Genomic DNA, 21428 nt, shown 5'->3' with positions numbered 1-21428 from the left:
TTTCTCTATGTATTGAAATTCTCATAATAAGATATTGGGGGGAAACTCCACTGAAAAACACTGAAGTACAAAAAATAGAAAATAAGTATTTTTGACACACACCAAAAAAATAAAAAAATTTAAAAAAAAAACAAGGAAATAAGTACAATCACAAACCACAAAGCATGAAACATGATTGAATCTGTGGACCAAAAGGGCATGCACTTCCCAAGAAAAATTGATACAGAAAGATAAATACCAAGTCATAGCCTCTTGAAGTTGCTGAACTTCAAGGATAAAACAAAATAAATCTTACAGCCAACCAGGTAGAAAAATCTTGTTACATGAAGGGAAAAGAAATGCAAGTTGACTTCATACGTCTTCACCAAAAATAGTATGACAGATAGCAGTAAAGAAGTGTAAACAGCCTGGCTATCCTTCAATTAAAGTGAAATCAAATTACCAACAACACAGACACTCAAAAGCAAATGAGAATTCACTGTTTAGCCACGGTTGGTGGTTCATGCTTGTAATCCCCACTACTTCGGACGCTGAGACAAGAGGATCAAGAGTTCTAGGTCAGACTAGGCAATTTAGTGAGACCCAGTCTCAAAAACAATTAAAACATTTCATTGTTTGCTGGGTATTGAGCTTCCTTATAAAACTGAGTAAATCTAGTCAACTTTGAGTTGAGTCAACACAGTTGGAGCCAGGTACAGTGGTGTATGCCTATAATCCCAACAATTTGGGAAACTGAGGCTGGAGGATCACAAGTTAGAGGCCAACTTCAGCAAATAGGCCCTAAACAACTTAGTGAGATTTTGTCTCAAAAAAAAAAAAATGAAAAAGGATTGAGGCTGTAGCTCAGTGGTAACATGCTTCTGGATTTAATCCCTAGTACCAAAAAATAAAAGAAAACATAGATGGAGGGGCTGGGGGTGTAGCTCAGTGGCAAAGCATTTGTCTAGAAGTAGACAAATGCTGGGAAAAAACAGGGTGGAAATAATAACTTGGTAAAAAAAAAAAAAGATACTTTTAAAGAACTGGTTGAAACCTTTAATACAATATGATATGAAATAGACATATCCAAAGATGGTGCTTGAGAACACCACCACCTTACTCAGACTTCTTTATCATAGTTTTATTTGAAAATCTACTGCATCTGAATAGGAACTATAGTCATGAGGGATTAAAAAAAATCACAACATAAAAAGGCACCCATTAAGAAATGTTGCTCCCATCACATTCTCCATCAGTCCTTTCTCACTCCTTATTTAGGAAACCACTGTTGTTGGTGCCTTGGTTTATCCAGTATTTTTTATGCACAAAGAAAGTAAATATGAAGGTTATTTTTATTTCCCCCTTCCATCCACAAAATGAAACACACCATATACACTGTTGTGTACCTTGCCTTTTCCACAACCATTCATGTAGAGTTGTGTCCATGTCAGGACATGTGGCTTGTCTTTTGTTTAGTCAGCCTTGCATTGTTGTGACCAAAAGACCTGACAAGAACAACTTAGAGGAGAAAATGTTTATTTTGGCTCACAGTTCCAGAATTTCAGTCCATTGTTGGCCAATTCCATAGCTCTAGGCCTGAGGAGATGGAGAACATCATGGCAGATGGGCATGGCAGAGGAAAGCAGCTCAGGACATGGCAGAGAGAGAGAGAGAGGGAACACACTCTGTTCACCAGGGACAAAATATAAACCCCAAAGTCACATCTGTAGTGACCTACTTCCTCCACCCACATGCCCTACCTGCCAACAGTACAACCCAGTTAATCCATATCAGTAGATTAATTCACTAATCAGGTTGTAACTTTCCTAATTTAATCATTTCACATCAGAATATTCTTGCTTTGTCTCACATATTAGCTATTAGGGAAACCACATATCCATTTATAACATTCTCTTTCCCAATTTTTAAAAATTTTTGTTTACTCATAATACTTGTATGTATTTATGCAGTACTGTGTGATGTTTTCATATGTGTATATATTGTATAATGACAATATCAGGGTAATTAGCATATCCATCATCTTTGTCATTTCTCTGGGATGTTAGCATTCAAAGTTCTCCCTTCTAGTTATTTTGAAATGAACAATGCAATATTGTTACTTGGCCACTCTAATGTGCAATAGAACAAGAAGTCATCATTTCTACTGTTTAACTATAATTTTTTTTACCCACTCACCAACCTTTCTCCAGTTCCCCTCTCTGGTACCCTCCTCAGCCTCTGGTTATTACTCTTCTGCTCTTCTGCTCTGCTATGAGATCAGCTTTCTTAGATTGTACCAATGAGTGAGATTATGTGATATTTGTCTTTCTGAGCCTGGCTTATTTCATGTAACATAATGTCCTCCTGTCTTATCCATGTTGCCATAAATTACAGTCTGTCTTTCTTTTTGTGGTTGAACAATATTCCATTGTGTGTATGTATCACATTTTCTTTATCTGTTCATCTGGGGACTTTTAGGTAGTTTCCATATCTTGGCTACTGTGAATAGTGTGGTAATAAACATGGAAGAGCAGATATTTCTTTAACATATTGATTTCCTTTCCTTTGGAGATATACCCAGTAGTAAGGTTGCTGGATCATATGGTAGTTCTATTTTTAATTTTTCCAGGAACCATCAAACATTTTCCCATATGGCTTCTATTTTATTTTATTGAGGTGAAATCACATAACATGCAATCAGCCATTTTAACTTCAGAATTCTGTAGTATCACAATATTTTACAACTATCAGCTCTTTCTAATATCGAAGTTTTTATCATACCATAAAACATCCTATACCCCTTAAGTAATCATACTCCACTTCCATTTTCCCTCAGGCTCTGGTGATCTTTAATCTGTTTTCTGTTTCTGTGAATTTGCCTCTCCTCATCATATCCTATAAAAGGAACCATATGTAACCCTTTGTGTCTGACCTCTTTCACATAACGTAATGTTTTTGAGGATCATCCAAGTTTGTAGCATATGTCAGTACTTCATTTCTTTTCACGGCTGAATAATGGCCCATTGTATGGATGTGCCACATGCTGCTATCCATTCACCTCTTGATAGACACCTAGGCTGTTTAGACACCTTTTGGCTCTTATGAATAATGCTGCTATAAATATTCATGCGTGAGTTTCTGTGAACATTTTTTTCTTCTTTTCAAATGACTTTTTTGTTCTCATACATTTTTTTTCCACATAACTTTAGAATAACCTTGTGAGTTTTCAAAGAATCAAGCTAGAATGTTAGTCCTGGAATTCAAATTGCATTAAATCCATATGGGGGTGGGGGGAATGTGTTTATCCATTGCAATTTTTTCCTCTGGGAACTTATTTTTATTTACTTATGTCTTTTACATTTTGTGGTAAAGCTCAGAGTCTTTTTTCATGTTGGTAAACACTTGTAGTTAGTCTTTGAAGAGCAGTTGAGCTGTGGGCACTCAGAAGCCACCTGCTACCATCTGGTCAGTTATTGACTCAGATAATGCAGTGGCAAATTCATGGTCAAACTCTCACCTGTTGTACTTTGGAAGGCAAGCTGCAAGGCGCTGTAGGGTAAATGTAGGAAAATTGTAGCTGTTGGCATGTGTTGGCTATTCACTTTAATGGCCTCCTGTGAAAGAGACAAACTCAGAAGGAAGCCAGCGGGGGAGAAACCTCCTGGAGCAAGGAACTTCAGATGATCAAACTGCTCTGCCCGAGCAGGGGGCCTGGCTAATCCTCCCCAGCAGGATTTCATAATTGCTATGGAACAGTGACTGATGAATTCCCTCATTAACCCTCTCTGAAAGGAAGAGTTCAGTCATCACCATCCCACTGTTTCTCCATCATCAAGCTCTGGCAGCAAATTTGTTTTTTCTATTTTTCTCTGTCACTGGTTCACAAGAAGCCACATCCACACCCCATAGGGGTTTCATTTCACCCAGAGATCCTGAACCAGAAGCTGGAGTATTATCTGGATGAGACCTTAGAATATCTTCTTGGGAAAGGACTGAAGAGTCCTCTGTAAGAAAAGAAGAATGAGAATTGATGTTAAGAAACAAAAGAGTAGACTTCAGCTTGGTCAATTAATATCCTGCCAAATAGCCGTTGTCTCCTTTATCTACTTCTTGCTAACTAAAACCAACACAAATTTTTCTCTGAAAGGCAATACATGCAGATAAAATTCTATTTCTTGGTCTCCCTTGAAGCCAGGAGAGGATAATGAAAAGCAAATGAAAATCACCGGGTGGGGCCTCTGGAGAAGTTTCTGCAGGCAGCTGATCTCCTGAGAAAGAATGTCCTTTCCCCCTTCCCTTTCCTTTCTCCTTCCTTTTGTCTGAAAGATTTTGGTGCAGTGGCAAACTAGTACTTGTTGCTTGTAATCCCCTTCTTGTGTGTCTTCCTGTATTTCAAAGACTGGAAAGCTAGAAAGGATTTTGCCCAGTTTTCTTGAAGCTGTGGTTTTCTGTGTGGTGAGTGTTTGACCCACCAGGTGCATAAGCAGGCAATTTGGCAGGCAGGCGTGCATAACACAGAATGCAGAAGTGTTGTTCCAGCTGTTTTTGCTGGCAAGCCCATTGTGCTTGTGTGGAAGAATTACCCAAAGACTTTCTATTAAGAGTCATGGGTGGAGACTGAAGCAAAAACCATTTGGTTTTTAAGACAGCAACAGTGGCACAAGCTTCCCAATTATTGCAGAACTGTGATGATATGTGATTGGAGACAGTCTGTGCAGTAGCCACGTGGTTCTGGAGCCAGCAAGTAGAAGGGCAGCTTCCCAATCAGGTAAACAGCTTCTTTATCCCAGAAAGGGTGATAGCTCCCACGGTGGCTCAGTTCCTTCAGGTGACTTTGGGAACTGGTCCTGAAATCTGAACCCAGAGCTTGTTTTATTAGCCTGGCCTATGATTTTATAAACCCGTTCATATGCCAGAACCTAGTTATATAAGTCCAAACGAGCCACAGTGAATTCATTTTTCCACAATTGAAAATGGATGAACACGAATGTGATGGATGTGATGGGGAAAACTGGAGCAACCGTCCTGGCCCATGACATAAATGGGAAGATGAACCTACAGCCAAGATGGTGGAGTAGAGTAGGGAAAAGGAGAAGGGGCCCAGGAACCACTGTTTTAGCCTTCACAGAACACCACTTCCTGTATTAAGTTACTCTTACTCCAAGTCTCTGCTTGTAGTTTATCAAAATAACTATCTTATAACATTCATTCTAGTTAGTTTTTGTTGCTGTTATTAGTTAGGCCTTTCCCCCTACTATTTCTAACAACCATTTAAAAAAAAAAAACATGTTCATTATCTATAGTCTTTAATTATTGTTTTTAATCCATTTAACCTCACACAGTCTCCTATTCATACTAACAATTTTTCAGTGAATCCCCTTGGATTATATTTCTCTTACAACCCACTAGAAAAGTGAGAGGAAAAGGGAAAGTCCAGATAGTTATATACTCATATTTTTAATTTCTTCTATAAATCTGACTGAAGTAGTCTATGATTTTCATATAACTTCATATTTATCTTATTAGGCAAAATATATCCCAAAGCTTATGTGTTTATTTTATTAAAAACAATTCCACATTGTTAGTAAGACACACTCAATATTTATAAACGAATGCTTCTAGTTACAGCTGTCCTACTAAATTAGGAAGATAAAAATATTCCCTAACTATGTTTGCCAAATTGCAGATGGTCGGCCTTCCAAGGAATTAATAAGTGGATGTTTCCTTTCTTTCAATAAATATGATAACTGTGGAACCAACTGTAAAGAGGCTTTTTGTGATAAGATGACTACTTCATTGTGCATTATCTCCCTTTGGACCAAACAGTGCAGATGGCAAGGCAGGCAGACCAAACATCACCCATTCAGTCACCAAAGGTTTTGGTCCTTTGACACATCACTCATCTGGGTCCCAAATTTTAAATAAGGTGACTTACTTTTTCTAGCTCTAAAATTCTGTTTCATAGCTATCTATTGAATTTTGCCTCAGAGATATTGCAAATACACAAGTGTTTGTGACAAAGTGTAAGACAAGTATTTTTAATAAAAAACATCAAATGTAAAATACTAAAATGAAATCCAAGAAAAACCCTACTAAATTATACCTCCTGCTTCAATATCATGGTTGTTTTCATGGATGGAAGTTTCCAAAATTGAAGTATATCAGAATCAAATGTATGTTTAATGTGACAGTGTATTCTCCAAAAGTTCCTGCTACACCCATGCTATGTCTCACATTCATTGTTAGCTAAGAATCTTGGAGAAAACAAAATAGGTGCAAGGACTGTGTCTCCATGCAAACCTAAACTGAGATTTACACCTATCTATGCATAAGGCCAGGGCTCACAATGTGCTGTGGGTGTACAGAGAGAAGCTGCCTGGAAACATTTGTTGGGCAGTTGCCGGTAGTCAGAGTCAAGACAAGGATGAGCGAGACCAGAGGAGTGTAGCTTAGGTGTCCAGGTCAGGAAGCAGAACGCAGAGTTGGGAGAAGAGCCCTTGCCCTGCCTCTAGGAGGACACACCACTGTGCTGGACTCATCTCCCTTGTTTTGGAAAGGGCAACAGGAAGTGTAGCAAAATACCAGGAAGTTGAGAAACAAGGATACAAAATATTTAATTTTAAGTTGCTTGAAACATAAGTCGTTTGCTTTACCTTTTAATATCCAAATTTATCAGTAACATCTACACAAAAAGTTTTTATTGTGTAGGAATCCGGAAAGGAGTTGGATTTCATTTCATGCCAAAGTGTGATCAAAAAACCAAAACCAAAACCAAAACAGAAGTATGATGAACAATTTAGAAGAATCAGAAAGTTTGGGCTAGCGGTGACCAGGAGAATGCAAGGCAATGGTTTCACAGACATTTTGGAGAGAGCATTGGGTTTTTACAAGGCAAGGGGATGAGCCTATCTTAGTTGGATCATTAGCAAATCTAAAGACCTTTATGTATAAAAAGATGAATGTAGGTATAGGTGAAAGTAGAGATTGCCTAGGGAAGCTCCAGTTTATCTCTGTTGTCCTCAGGTCTTGTGGACATTTGTGTTTGTCCTAGACTTTTCATTTTCTAGTAAAGTAATTTGATTAACAGTTATAGCCGCTGGGCTGGGATTTACAGATATTTCACTTTGTATTATCACCTTCACTCATGGCCTCTAGGAAGACGTGACACACAGGTGCAAATGATTACATCTACCTATTTTCCAGATGCAACATGTATGAACCTTAGAAGATGGATTGAAAATTGTATTTGTAAGAGATCAAGCCTGGAGGTTGTTTAAACACAAACAGTTCTGCTGAAAGTGTATTTATATAACACTCTAAGGCATGACCTATCATTCAGATCAAATGAAAATAATCAGATTTAGTCATTTGGACACTTCTAAAATCATTTTTCTTACTGTTATGCCTAATTTTTTTTTTGTACCTGTAAACAAAGGAGGGCACATCTGTTGATTGTCAGAAGAACCTCTCAAGCCTGAGATGCTTCAAATAGATAATGAGTTAGGTTGTTTCCATAAGTGGTTCCATTTTTCCATATGATTTATATAATCATAGCACAACTTTTTAAACCTCATATTATCAAAAACACTACATCAGACATTATTGAAAATGAAATACCAACTTCAAAAGTTCAATATTGAAGGTAGTTATTTGTTTTTGAGACAATAATATTTTATGGTTTGAATATGTGGTGTCCTCAAAAAGCTCAATGCAGGAATCTTCAGAGGGAAAAATTCCAATATTATGAGAGTTGTAACCTCTTCGGTGATTGCTCCATTTGATTGATTAATAATTTGAATGGATTAACAGGTGGTAACTGTAGGCACATAGGGTTTAGCTAGAGGAAGAAGGTCAGTGCAGGCACGCCCTTGGGGACTATGTCATTCCTAGCTCCTTGCCCTCAAGTGTTTTCTCTCTCTCTCTCTGTTTCCTGGCCTTCTTGAACTGAGAAGCTCTCCTCTGCTATGCCCTTCCACCCAGGAAGGGCTCTGCCTCACCCCCAGCCCAAAGCAATGCAATCGGTTGACCATGGAATAACCTTTGAAACTGTGATCCAAAATAAATTTTCCTCCTCTAGGTTCTTTCTTCCTGTTGGGTCTTTTGGTCTCAGTGATGCAAAGTTGACTAAAACATGATACAAATACAAATTAGCATCATGAAAAAATACTGTCCTCATTTCAGATACCTATGAACATAACTATTCTTGAATTGCCTGGGACAAAATAATGCATAATTGCTTCCAAATAAATTGCAATATTCTATCAATTCAAAGCAAACCAGAGTTCACAAAATTTATAAATTGTTTATATATATTCAAGGTAACAAAACTATGGGATTTGGGGGACAAAGCTGATATTGAATTGAAAAGTATGTCATCATCACAGTTGTGCTCTTTGATGCTCATCATAAATCGGGTTTTAGAAATGTTTGAACATTTGAAGATCTATTTTTAAAATAAAACTAGGTGATCTAAAATATTAGGGAACCTTTTGTAAACGAGTTCCTGAATTTTATTTGTATTTCTTACCAAGACTTACAACATGTTCACTTCAGATCACCATGCTGTGCCTACCAGTTCAAAGAAAATTGTTGTCATTAAACAATGCTAGTTCCAACCAGTTCTCTGTCCCCAAACCTACTTTAATAGTATCAAGCACAGGCTCTATAAACCTAAAAGTATAGTAGGCTCATCTTATCCAAAGATGTATCCCAAAGGATATATTCCAAGACCACAATGGGTGTCTGAAACTAAAAAAAAAAAAAAACCTTAAAAAATACATACACACACACACACACACTCAAACTATGCATTTTCCTATGCATACATATCTACGATAAACTTTCATTTTATCACTTAAAGGAAATAATTTATGGCTTCTCTTTAGCATCTCCCAATTGCCAGCATCACTGCTCACTGCTTTTGTACTTTGGGACCATCATTAAATGAAATAAGGGTCACGACTACACAAGTGCTATAATACTGCAACAGTCAATCTGATGACCGAGGCTGCTGAGTGACAAATGTGTGTGTAGCATATCCAACATGGAATCTCTGGACAAAAGAATGATTCACATCCAAGGCAGGTCAGAGCAGACAGGATCATTGCAGTACTCAGAATAGAATACAATCTAAAACTTAAAATTGTTTTGCTTATTTATTTGGTTTTCCGTTTAATATTTTTGGATTGTAGTTGACCTCAGCTAACTAAAACTATGGAAGGAGAACCCATGGGTCAGGAGAGACTACTTTACTTCCTGTAGTTTCTCCCATTTTAGTCACTGCTAAGACAGCCATGGTGGTATTCTTCCTCAGGCAGAAATGCTCAACAGGTTAGACTTATCAGCTTAAAACAAACTGCCCTTATTTTATTGTATTTGCTTTATCTCTCTTCCTCTACTTTGGTATCATCAGTTTGATTTCTTTTATGAAAAAAAAATGTTTTCCTTGAAATTTAATCTCACTTCTTTTCCTACCACTTTGCAACCATACTGCCAATAGAGTTTCCATTCATATTTATATTATATTTCATATTTACACTTTCCATCACGAAGGATTTTACTTAAAAGAACAGGCTTAAAATCTACCAGTGGGTGAGGTATGGGAAATGAAGAATTGTTTGGCCACCTTTTTTCTCCTAACTACTCTCTTCTTTCTGCATAACTTAGATTGAGAACAACTATCAATCACAATGTCCTCCAAAGCAATTTGCAATCTTTAGCAAGTATGAGAATTGTTGGAAAGGCTTATTGAAACTCAGATTCCTACGCCTTTTCTTGTGATTTGAATGCAGTGTTTCCTGGAGGGAGAGCAAGAATTTACATCTCTTTTTCAATTTTTTTTTCAGAATACAGAGCCTCTCCCATGCTAGATAAACATTTTCTCATTGAGCTACATCCCTAGCACTTTTTTAAAAGTTTATTTTGAAACGGTATTTTGTTAAATCGCTTAGGCTAGCCTCAAAATTTCAATCCTCCTGCCTCTATGTTCTGCAGTTAGGATGCTTAAGACTGCCTGGGTTCTACCTCATAGAACAAGGGGGTAATCACGTTTTCTGGAGTTGCACAGTTGTGCTATACTGTGGTGTAACACCTGAAAGTAAGACTCTGTGATATATACTGCATGTCATCTGCTAAAATTAGGAATGCCCTGAATGGTCTAATAGCAAGTTCCCCTCCCTACTCTGTACTTGTGGGAAAGTCTTCCAGCCAAATGCTCCTTATCATAGACAGCAAGCACAGTTCCTGCTTATCCTTTAGTAGGGTCCTAGTTCTCTGCCAGCCTGAGGAATTATTCAAATAAGCCAATCCAGCCTCCCTTGGGAACCTGTGGCTCCTCCATCCACCCTTTTGATACTACAAATCCTGCTTCCCATAATCCTTTATTCCTTCTGTTCCTGAGTGCAACCCCAATGTGACCCCACATGGCATAGCGTGTCTCTCGCTAGGCTGTGAATGTATGTGACTAGCAAATTGCTGTCCCTCTCACCTGTCCAGCATCAGGTGTCCTGTGTTTGACCTAGAATGAACCCCACTCTTCACCATCGGAGTGAAGGGAAGGGGACTGAAACCAGTATTCCTACACAAATAAAATTTTCCCAAAGAGGTAAAATAATCTGATTCTAGGATCTGGAATTAAAAGAAAATACAAAAGTACTACACTACACTGGTAGTTAATTACACCCAACAAGCTCCAAACCTAATATTGAAAAGACAGTAGTTCTGAATATAAACACCATAATTTCCAACACTGGGAATTAATTAACCACTTTAGTCACATTTTTAAAAATTTTTTCATTTTTATTTTTCATTTTTATTTTTTAACAAAAAGAACACATAGGTAGCAAAAGGCTTTCAAACCAGGAAAAGACATTAAGTTTTCTGGTGTAAATTAGAATTTCACTAGTGATTTTTTGAAGCAGGTGAGATTATCTTTAATGCCCCTGGCTTCTCCTGTAGGTCCACCTTCACCTTCACCTACCTATACACAGTCTCTGTGGCACTTTTGAAGCATAAGTAGAACTCTCAGTGTAAGAATCATCCATAGGATGTCCACTGATCCCTGCCACACATTCTCTTTATCGCTGTGGTTAGGTAACTGGGAGTGTGGCTCTCAGATGGCTGCACACGTGAAGCAGAGCCCAGATCTTCCCACAACCCATCCCCCAGGTGTCCTGCTCTACCTCTCAGTGCAGGAGGTGACTAAGGACAGGCAGGAGGACTACAGCATGTGAACACGCTTTGTCTATGTCAGAGATTGGTGAGGATGAACAGCCACATGATGTCTGACCCCAGATGTACTTTCTGGAAATTTAGATGCCTTCACTGAGCTTAAGCCATAGCACTTAGCTGCAGTAGGAAGACAGAGGCAGGTTTTCTCCCCCAGGTCTTTCATGCTGGCCTGGGGCCAGGCAGGCCTGGGAGTTAGCTATTTTCTAATTTGCCTTCAGCAATTATCTACAAATGGACCAAGAGCAATGCAGACTCACTAGTTAGGGCATGATAAACCTGGGAGGAACTGAAATAACATTCCTTTAGTAAAACTGTCTTTCTCTGAAATATAGAAATATTGCCCAAGGGTTGAACTCCAGCTATCTCTACCAAATTCACCTTGTTAGGGCGAGTCCTTGACTCCAGCCCTCAAAACAGTACTGCACAGGGGATAAGTTTAAAATGCACACTGATGGGCTTTCCATGCAATGCAGCAAGATGCTGAGATGGATCTGCAAACAAGGCATAGTATCCTCTGCCTCAGGAACAGCAAGGGAGAACCAGCTATGGATCACTGAGCCACCTGCTGCAATGGGCTAAGGACAGAGCACTCTGGGAGGACATAGGAGATACTTTGCTGAGCCTTCAGAGCCAGGAAAGGCTCCCCAAGGAAGGAATATGTAAGCCGAGGCTAAAGGATGGTTAGGTGCCAGTTTGCAATCAGGGGAATACGTCCCACTTCCCAGGAGAGGGAACAATGTCAGTTAAGATCTTGAGATGACAGATAACACACACACAGGGAAGTCAGTGACAAACACCATTTCTAACTCCTTCAAACTGGAAATCATCACTCCCAAATAAGTTCCTCATCTTGAGTTTGTAAACAAATTAGGGTAACCCCTAGCAGAATAAAAAGAAATGAGATGTTAACTTTAAAAGCTGCAAAAGAGAGAAAAACTAAAACAGAAAACTTAAGCATTTAACAAAGAAGTAGAAAGAGGAAGAAATATAAGACTTCAGAAATAAAACATTTCAAATGGCAGGAATTACTGCCAAATACATCAATGATGGCAACAGGGAAGGGTAAAAAAAAAGTTCTCTTGGATTAGATAACAATTTAAAATCCTATTTATAAACTGTGCATGGAGATATACATAAAGTAAAACAACACAAACTTTGAGAAGAAAGGTTTGCCAAAATATACCAAACAAATATACACAAAAATCAAGATACAGTTATAGGAAAAGGAAAGTTTAAGCAAACTCAGTTTAAAAGGGAAAAAAGTAATATTTTATATTGATAAAATGATAGATTAGTACACCAAGAAATCAAATCAACAATGAACACTGAAGTATCAAACCTCCTGGCATCAAAACGTGTAAAGCAAAACTAATAGAAAAATCAAAATTTGACAAAGCTACAAAGAGTTTGAACATCTGTCACTCTAAATTTGACAGATTAGTAAACAACTTAAATGTTTGATGATATACTTCATTTAGAACCAGTTACCATGCACTGAAAACTTATTTTAAACCAAATTGCCTTCAATAACAAAAAATAAAAATAAATGACCCAAACTAGAAATGAGTAAAGAAGTTGAACACAAATTTCTCTGAAGAAGATATACAAATACCACACAAAATAATGTTTAATGTCATTAGTCATTGGAGAAAAGCGAATTGAAACTGCAATGAAATTGCATTTACACTAAAAGTGTGACTATAAAAAAAATCTGTGAATAGTGACATGTTAACAGGGATGTGGAGAATCGGAGTACATTGTGGGAATATAAAATGGTGCGGCCATTAGGGAAGACAGTTTGCCAATGTGTTAGTCAGCTTTTGTCACTGTTACAAAATACCTGAGAAAATCAACTTAGAGGAGAAATGTTTTGTTTTGGCTCATGGTTTTGAAGGTTTTAGTTTGATGGTAACTTGGCCCCATTGCTTTGGCCTTTGGCAAGGCAGAATGTCATGGTGGGGAGCATGTGGTAGAGCAGAGCTACTCATTTCATGGCAGCTGGGAAGCACATGGAGAGAAAGAAGAAGAGTCCAGGGACCAAATATATCATTTGAAGCTATACCTCCAGTGACTTACTATCTCCTACTGTGCCTCTCCTCCTTAATAGCCCATTCAGCTAGGAACTCATTAATGTCCAGTGGCTTTCCAAAAGCCCCACTCTGAACATTGCTGCACCAGGGACACATGAGCCTTTCTAGAACATTCCAGATCCAAATGATAATAGCCAGGTTCTCAAAAAAGATAAGCAAAGTAACCATATGATCTAGCAATTTCACCTCTAGGTAGAAGTGAACCACAAAGAACTAAAAACAAGGACCCAAAAGATATTTTTTATACCAATGTTCATTATAGCATTATTCACAACAGCTGAAAGATAGAAGCAACCCAGTGTCCACCAACAGATGAATGGAACAGAATGTAATACATATAATAAAGTATTATTTGGCCATAAAGAGGAATGACGTTTTGACAGAAGCTACAACATAGGAGAACCCTAAAAAGATTATGCTAAGTGAAATATACCAGCCAGAAATAGACTTTACAGTTCTACTTTCATGATATATCTCAACAAGGTAAATTATATAGAGGCAGGAAGCAAATTGGATATTACCAGAGGAGGGAGAAGGGGGAAATGGAGAACTTGTGCTTAATAGGTACAGAGTTTCTATTTAGGAAGACGCAGTTTTAGAAATAATGATGATGATTGTACAACATTGTGAGGATACTTAATGTCACTAAATTGCTAAATTAAAAATGGTTGAACAGACACTTCTCAGAAGATGATATACAATCAATCAACAAATATATGAAAAAATGTTCATCATCACTAGCAATTAGAGAAATGCAAATCAAAACCACTCTGTTGAGCTGGGGATGTGGCTCAAGAGGTAACATGCTTGCCTGGCATGCACGGGGCGCTGGGTTCGATTCTCAGCACCACATAAAAATAAAATAAATAAAGATGTTGTGTCCACCGAAAACTGAAAAATAAATATTAAAAAAATTCTCTCTCTCTCTCTCTCTCTCTCTTTCTCTCTCTCTTCTCTCTCTCTATCTTTAAAAACAAACAAACCAACCACTCTGAGACTTCTTCTCACTTCAGTCAGAATGGCAACTATTATGAAGACAAACAACAATAAGTGTTGGTGAGGATGTGGGGAAAAAGGCCACTCATACATTGCTGGTGGGACTGCAAATTGGTGCAGCCAATATGGAAAGCAGTATGGAGATTTCTTGGAAAATTGGGAATGGAACCAACATTTGACCCATCTATCCCTGTCCTCGGTCTATACTCAAAGGACTTAAAAACAGCATACTACAGCGACACAGCCACATCAATGTTTATAGCAGCACAATTCACAATAGCTAAACTGTGGAACTAACCTAGATGCCCTTCAGTAGATGAATGAAAAAATGTGGCATATATACACAATTGAATATTACTCAGCAATAAAAGAGAATAAAATCATGGCATTTGCAGGTAAATGGATGGAGTTAGAGAAGATAATGCTAAGTGAAGTTAGCCAATCCCAAAAAAACAAATGCTGAATGTTCTCTTTGATATAAGGAGGCTGATTCATAGTGAGATAGGGAGAGGGAACATGGGAGGAATAGATAAACTCTAGATAGGGCAGAGGGGTTGGAGGGAAAGGGAGGAGGCATGGGGTTATAAATGATGGTGGAATGTGATGATTATTATCTAAAGTACCTGCATAACGACATGAATTGGTATGAATATACTTTGTATATAACCAGAGATATGAAAAATTGTGCTGTATATGTGTAATAAGAATTGTAATGCATTCCACTGTCATATATAAATTATATATATATATATATATAATGGTTGAAATGGCAAATTGTATTCTATATATATTTTACCATGGTAAAAATACACTGAATAAATCAATTTGTGTTTTGCAGGAGGTAAATTATTGTTCAAGAAAAGGATTAGAAATTCAGAATAAAGAAAATAAGTGTAATTATTTAGTTTTCTTGATAACTTGTGATTTGTCACCATGTGCCATATTTGTTCACAATATCAAGAGCTACATTCATTCATTCATTCATTTATTCATTCATTCCTCATTTCTCTTTCACTGGGTCAACCAGGAATTACATGCATTGCATATGTTCCAAGCGTTTCCTGGACCATTCATATTTAATTACTTGGCTTAAAATAAAGGCAGATAAAACACCATGGAACTGCATTGATCAATAAAAATTTCAATTTATTCTGTTTCTTAATTCCTCTGAGGTTCTAGGATTTTGCCACTGACTATATTTTTAGGGCACCTAAAAATTCATAAAGGGCAAGGAGATTAGCATTCTTCTTTATCCCAAGTGCAGCAACAAATGATTCACCACAAATCTTCACACCCCTTTATTGCTAGGAATGAATGTTATTATGAGGGTTTTTTGCTGATGAGGAAATACAAAAAGAGAATTGCGGGAGGGTCCACCACAGTTAGCACAGGCCAGAACCAGTGTTGAATGAGCCTTCCCTGGAGCCAGTTCAGGCTTTTCCGACCACATCAGCTAGCAAAGATACACCCATATTATAAAATGGCCAAAGAGAAAAATCACTGAGGTAATTACCATAGTCTCCTTTTAGCTGAGGTTTCACTTTCCATGGTTTCCCATAGTTTTATTGCAGAATGTTGCTTATAATTGTTCTATTCTGTTATTAGTTATTGTTGGTGTCTTTTTGAGCCTGATTTATAAATCAAGCTTTTCCATAGATGTATGTGCATAGGAAAAGTCATGGTATGTCTACAATTCAGTACTATGTTTGGTTTCCAGTTCCCACAAGGGGACTTGGAGCATGTACAATGCATACTTAATGTAGGCATCAATTTCATGCATAGATGGTAACAGGATAATAATCAGGTTAGGAATAGAAAAATGAGAAGGAGAAAGAGAAGGAGGGGGAGGACAGCCCTGCATCTAAGATTGACAGATTGTTGCTGCTCACCAATAGTTCCTTCTACTCATTTCATCCTTACAACCACCATCACCCTCTCTTTACAAGTGGCAAAGTGGAAACTTCAGGAATTCAAAAAATGTGTCAAGGTTTCATAGCCAGAAAGCAGGAGAAACTGGATGAAATATTTTCATAATACAAAAAAAAAATGTTAGCATTTGGAACTCCCTTAGACCTTACAGTGCACATCAGTATTGTTTTTCTTTATTTTGTTTGGTTGTTTCTCTTCTCTAAGAGCCCGGAAGCTCTGAGGCAGCCTTGACATTGTTTTGCTGGGTCTCTGGTCTCTGGATGCCCACTATAAAAAGGAGCAGAAAGCTTGTCCCACCCTGGGGTCTGTGAAGACTTTAAGATCAGTATAAACTAAAAGGGTAGCTTGAAACTTTGCTCTTCTTGCCCAATGTGCTGTAAACACCTCACTTCCTTGGCCCCGAGATTTGAGGATAATAGCAGCCAAGGCTCCGTTCATGGAGGCTGACACTTGGACAGGATGTCATCTAGTGTGTTTAACACAAGGCATTTAGTCTACTTCTCAGCACAATTCTTCAAGATGCATTTAGTTGAGACTGCAGAAGCTTTACAGAATCTGTATTCTCCTTCTCTTCCTAGGCATACCACTAGATACCTCTCCAGCCTCCTTGCACGTAGGGGTGATGAGGCAAGAGAACTCCTGCAGCACTGAGGGTTGTCACCTCTGAGCAAAGGTGCTCAAGGCTGGATTGCTTTTGACCTGTCCTGTCTCTTTTTCTGGCCATGTTTCCCAATCTTTGGTTTAAATTCAGAGAATGGTGACGTTCTAGAAGATGGTGGAGACACACACTGTAAGTTGCCTGGATCCTTGAATGACCGAGTGGAACAGAGCCCTTCCCCCACACTGGTACTGGACTACGACATAAGAAATAAGTTTTCCTTGTGTTAAGCCACAAGACTTAGAGTGTCCTACTTTATCCAGTAGTATTCATCACTACAGTAAGTATCTTTATCTCATTTTGCACATATGTTGACAATAGTTGAGATTCATTAAGCAACTTCACGTGTCGGGAACTCTAATGTATCATCATCCCTATTTTACAAATGAGGACAATGAGTTGGTACCAAGAGGTAAAATAAACAGCAGGTTCCCACTATTCTATGATGAAACCACAATGCAATCCTAGATCTAAATTTCCAGGCTCTGCTGGTCCATGTGTGCCCAGAAGTGTGCTTTACAGATGGATGAGCCTAACTAGAATAGTTGAGTGCCCTTTATGGGTTTTGTCACCCTCTTCCCTTTTCATCCACCATGCTACAAAAAGCCTTTTGATGCTTATGCTTGAGGAGTTAAGCTCATGGTAAAATTTCAAACACCAGAAATGGGAATAATAATCGTTAAGCAGCTGTCAGGTGGAGAAAATCTTAAGAAGGATGCCAACAACCTTGGATAGGGGTCATCACTCCTCTATTTTATATCACCACCTTGGTTCTACCACTTGGTGAACTAAGAAAGAGCAGAATAAATGGAAAATAATGTTTTCCATTTATTAGAATAGAAGACAGCTGTGGATTTCATGAGGCAATGATAAAGTAAAGGAAAGGGGGCTGGGGAAATAGCTCAGTTTGTAGAGTGCTTGCCTCACATGCACTAGGCCCTGGGTTCAAACCCCAGCACCAAAAAAAAAAAGTCAGTATAATTGGGTTTTTCTGGAAATTTTATTCTACTGAAGTACTCTGAGTTTAACACACCAGCTGTTTACATCTTCCATAGCTCTAGCAACCACTGGCTTCCCTTGCAGAAGTATGAAGTAGCTACAAACAGGAGGAGACACCCATGCACAGTATCTACCACCAAGAAAAAGGTAAGTCTGGTGTCTGTTCTGCTGTCCTCCAGTCACCTCACTCAAATGGACCTTGTTGCTTCTGAGCTCCTGCTCTTCCCCCTGTCGGCATCGATTCACCCTTGACACAGGATGACTAGCTCAGGCTGGTCTGTTGATTGTGATTCTGTCCTCCTAAAACAAGTTTTGGCTAATGTTGAAAATAATGATAACTTTTAAAACTGCTGACACTTATTAGAGAGAAAAAAAATCAATCAATGCAGTTCTGCCATTACTAGTTGTATGCTCCATTATAAATTAATGAACTCCAGCCTCAGGCATCCTTAATGGCTAAGGCGTCCTTAATGTCCAATGATGCCTCATATCTAGTAAGAGGATTTAGCCAAGAGTGTGAAGAGAGGATATGAGAGAACTTTAGTGGGAGGGCAGAGAGAGGGTAAGAATGTAGAATGCCAGCCTGGAGTTGGCTCTTCCTTTGGCCAACATCATGGGTACTGTTAAGAGTTCCAGCTGGTTCCATGATTACACAGTCCTCCTTATATCATGTCAATATAAGGACTTGTGTCATTACTTTTTTTCAGAAGTCGTGACAATTTGGGAACTAACTGGAATAGTTGAGTGCCCTTTGTGATTTCTTGGGACCCATTTCCTATCTCATCCACAACAAATGCAAGGCAAGCGAAAGTCGGGGGACTGGCTATAGAAGGTTTTCTGGCTGGGGCAAGACTCTGACATTAGCCATACAGTTCATCGTCATAGGCCTGAGACTCTGTGCTACAATATGGGATTCTGAAATATACAAATGTACCTTTTCTCCAGGCACTTCCTGGCTTCCTTTGATAACATGTATAATTAGCTATTTCCCTTCCCGATTAAATTGTGCATATTACAACAGCCATTCTGCCTAAATCAGACTTGAGAGGCCGACATTAATGAAAGAATTAGGAAGTCTGTCTTCATTATAGGGGAAACAGAATAACTGAGAGGGTCAGGGTGGGAAAATAAACCAAAGGATGGAGAAGGCAGATAAGAATCAATTGCCTAGGATTTACCAACATTTAAAATCTCAATCAAAAGCATGAGACATCATGCTATTTCAAAACAATTTGGAAAGCGTTTCCTCTTCCTATCCCCTTCCATCTTAAGTTTTGAATGTAAACAATTATTTCATTATTTTGGAGTTAGGTGTTTGAGTTTCTAAAATCATATGAGAAGATGTGAGGGTTTATATTTTGTGTTACTATTCTAGTGGATTCTACTTCTTCTGGTTCTGTAACATCAATGGGATATGTTGTGGTTTAGAAATTAATGTCCCCCCAAAGCTCAAGTGTGAGACAATGAAAGAAAGCTTAGAGTGAAATGATTGGGTTATGAGGACCTTAGTACAATCTCTGAACTAATCCCCTGATAGGGATTACTAATGGTAAGTGGAGGCAGGTAGGGTGGAGCTGGAGGAGGTGGGTCACTGAGGCTATGCCTTTGGAGTACATATTTTGTCCCTGAAGAGTGGAGCTCTCTGTCTCTCTCTGTTTCCTGGTGGCCACGTCCCCAGCTGATTTCCTCTACCATGATGTTCTACCTCACCTTGAGCCCAAAGGAATGGAGTAGGCCATTTATTGACTTAAACCTCTGAAACCATGAGCCCCAAATAAACATTTCCTCCTTAAAATTGTTTTTGTCAGGTCTTTTGGTGGTAGCCCCCCATAAAAGCTGACTAAAACAGGATATACAGTAATCAGCCAAGGATTATCTCATCTCTGTACTGAGTTGCTGAGGAAAGTCTGTTTTATTTGAGATGAAGTGCTTTAGACCACAAGTTTGTGATGAGAAACCGTACTATTTATACTTTTTTTTCCAGTATTGTTTTGTTTTTGTACCAGGGATGTAGCCCAGGGGTACCTAACCACTGAACCACATCCCCAGACCTTTTTAAGTTTTAATTTTGAGACTAGATCTTGATAAGCTGCTTAAAGCCTTCCTAAGTTGCAGAGGCTGGCTTTGAACTCATGAGCCTCCTGCCTCATCCTGCCAAGTCACTGAGATTACAGGCACGTGCCACTTCCTGTTCCTCTTTTTCCAATTTTAAAAAATGTTTTCAAGATGTATAAGTGACCGGTGCCAATGTAAAAGAGTTTTCCGTCATATACTTTCCCAGAGTTCAGCTGTATCCCAAGTGACCATGTGCTGAGACGTAAAGGAAGAAAATATCTTAACTATGCAAAGAGTCCAGTTGGAATGCTTCTGTGCTCTGTCCCTTTTCACTTCTTCACCTTGGCTTTGAATTTTATTTAAGCATTGTCAATGAGTGATGTTTTTAATTGGAGGAAAGGGAGATTAGAGGGAGGCACACAAATTAGCATGAGAAGGCAATTTAATTACAGAAGAGTCCGGATTCTCACTGAGAAATATTGATGGCAGTGTCCTGAAAGCTCCTACCTTGTCTAAAATGTATTGAAACTGAAGACTGAAAAGGAAATACAATGGATGTTTTACTGAAAGCCTAATTTGGAAAACAGGTAGCTCAACTGTGTAATGTAACCTCTATTTAAGTGCTATTTTTGCTCATGAACTGAAGGCATTTTATAATCATTTTCTCAATAATCTTCCTTGTAAGGCAGATTTACTAATCGGTTTAAAGAAAAAAATGTCAAGATTAGCCCTCCTCCGCTACTAATTGACTCAGTAACCTAGGAACGAAACCGCAATTCATTGATCGCTAATACCAGATGAGGATCCTGCCAGGTGGCATGACTTCAGCAGAAAGGTATTGACTTGATTCTCCCTTTATGCCAAGTGCTGAATAAACCTCTGAAAATGGCTCACAGTCGGGGGACAGAGTCTGCCACAGTGATTGCTGTGATTTGGATAAGTATCCCCCAAAAGCCTATGTGTCGAAGGCTTGTTCCCCAGTCCAAGGCACTAATGAGAGGTGGTGGAACCTTTAGGAAGTGGGACCTAGTAGGAGGAAGTTACGTCAATGGGGTCATGCTCTAAAAGATATTGGAAACCCAGTCCCTTCCTCTCTCTCTGCTTCCTGACTTTCATTACAGGAATTGACCTCCTCTACTGTGCACCCCTGCTATGATATGCATGTGGCCTTGCCACAGGCCAAAATGCAATGACACCAACCAACCATGGACTGAAACCTCCAAAACCATGAGCCAAAATAAACCTTTCTTCTTTTTACATTGATTGTCTCAGGTATTTTGTTACATTTACAGAAAACTGCCTAACACTCCATAATGTAAGCTCTTTGGATGTCCCTAAGAAGAACTGGTCAAGCATTTATCTTGTTCAATCCTCTTTTAGGGTCTCTTAGTCCAGATTAGCAGACTAGAAAACCAAAACTTTCAAGAATTCTACAATGTTGGAGAAAAATCATACACTTTTAAAAAATCATGTTCCTCCTACCACACCAAGGA

General features: G+C 38.6%; 1 long non-coding RNA gene across 2 annotated transcripts in view; it reads left to right on the top strand.

Annotated features, from left to right (window-relative positions):
* LOC139704745 (uncharacterized) overlaps positions 1 to 21192 on the top strand; it is a 94131-nt gene extending 72939 nt beyond the window's left edge. Inside the window, exons 3-6 of one of the 2 annotated variants that reach the window (XR_011706722.1) lie at positions 16975 to 17161; positions 17937 to 18027; positions 20625 to 20770; positions 21057 to 21192. This is a non-coding gene — a long non-coding RNA (uncharacterized lncRNA). Of the gene's footprint in view, positions 1 to 16974; positions 17162 to 17936; positions 18028 to 20620; positions 20771 to 21056 lie in introns of both variants that reach the window. The other variant, XR_011706721.1, reaches the window with a different exon arrangement.
* The last annotated feature ends 236 nt before the right edge of the window (positions 21193 to 21428 follow it).

This window comes from Marmota flaviventris, chromosome 2, assembly GCF_047511675.1.
Source record: "Marmota flaviventris isolate mMarFla1 chromosome 2, mMarFla1.hap1, whole genome shotgun sequence".
NCBI classification, from domain to species: Eukaryota; Metazoa; Chordata; class Mammalia; order Rodentia; family Sciuridae; genus Marmota; species Marmota flaviventris.
This window is presented reverse-complemented; position numbering and strand designations above follow the sequence as displayed.